Here is a 1,550-nt window from a genome sequence, read left to right as displayed (position 1 = left end):
CCCGGTTTATACAAGCTTGTACCTTGTCTCGTACGTTTTCCACGGCGCGACGGGGACAATATCGCGGGGACAAACACGGGCAATCGATTACCACGGGGCTTCCAAGCTTGCGGATTTTCGTGTCACCGCGGCCTACCGGTTTTTACGCAACCGGCGGGGAGGGGAAATTTTAAGCTCGAGGGGGGAGAAGGGGGAGAAGAAAAAAGTCACGTTCCTACTCTTCCCCCCTCCCCACGATTATCGATCGATCGAATTTGCAACTCTTTCACGCCTACGCCTACTAAGTGGCGATGATTGGATGTAATCGCGTTGAAAATATCGTTTCGAGAATGTGCGAATAACGAAATAACGCACGCGATAAAAAAGCAGTTCCTTGGTCGATAACTCGGATGTTTCGTCGAAATTAATCGTCCAAGACCGCGATTGCCGCGAAAGAAAAGAGCGATAAAAAAAAAATCCCCGGTGAGCTTACTTTTTCGAGAGGGATTTCGTGAAATCTACGGAAGACCGCGGTCGCTCGGATAATGACGAGGATTGATTACGTTACGTGTGTTGTTACAGTGACGGAGGGGGGAATAGCAGGGGGAGAGATTAAAAGTCGGTTTTTTTCGCTTCGGATTCGAAGCGTTCGATTTTCCACAGATGGGCATCTGGATTTTTTCCAGATACGAACGATAATCATTGGAAACGAGGAAAAATGCGATTGAAAAAAAGAAGGAAAAAGAAACGTGAAAGTGGAAATAATATACCGATAGCAACACACCCGTGCGCGAATGGAAAGCTGGATACTTGAAAACTCTTGTGCAAAACGCTTCTTGGAACGGAGTCCATGACGCGTTTGCACGAGATAGGAAGTTCCTTATGACGCGTTGAACGTTAATCGAGCGTTTTGATTCGTTTCGAGGGGGGCTCGTCGACGATTTGAACGGAGAGATTGTCCGGTTTGGACGGAATTACGAATTTTGGATTGGTGATTGAAGGTTAGCTTATCGATTCATCGAGTTCAACGATTCGAATAGAACGATTTGGATAGAGAAGGGGCGTGTACAAGCTCACTTCGATTCGACCTCGAATCGACGACATCGGGCATTCTCGAGTTCGAACCTGATCGACCAGTCGTCGTGTATTTCAGCGCAACGATAGCTGGCGTCGTGCCTTTTCTTTCGACAGTTCACCAGTTGCATGCTTCACCGGAAAAGCGACGAGACGTGAGAAACAAGCGACGGAGCTTGTATACGGGGGCTCGATTCAGGGAACTAGGGGAAGACAAAACACGGTTACGTCGAGGTCGTTCCAATTTTTCCTCCGTCTCTCTTCCTTTCGTGTCGGGCTTCGTGCGACGTAACAAAGGTACACGCGACTCGCCTCGTATCCGAGGCACGCTTCCGGCCCAGCCACACCGAACATTCATATCCTGGATCCGATTGATACCATTGTTCCCGTTCCAGAGATTATTCCCGGAAAAATCTACGCGGAAAATCCGCTCCAAGATTTCGATTTATTACTATTGAACAATCTTGATAGTTTTTCAAATTAACGAATTTCTCTGT

The sequence above is a fragment of the Apis dorsata genome, unplaced genomic scaffold (assembly GCF_000469605.1).
Source record: "Apis dorsata unplaced genomic scaffold, Apis dorsata 1.3 scaffold_256, whole genome shotgun sequence".
NCBI lineage: Eukaryota > Metazoa > Arthropoda > Insecta > Hymenoptera > Apidae > Apis > Apis dorsata.
This window is presented reverse-complemented; position numbering follows the sequence as displayed.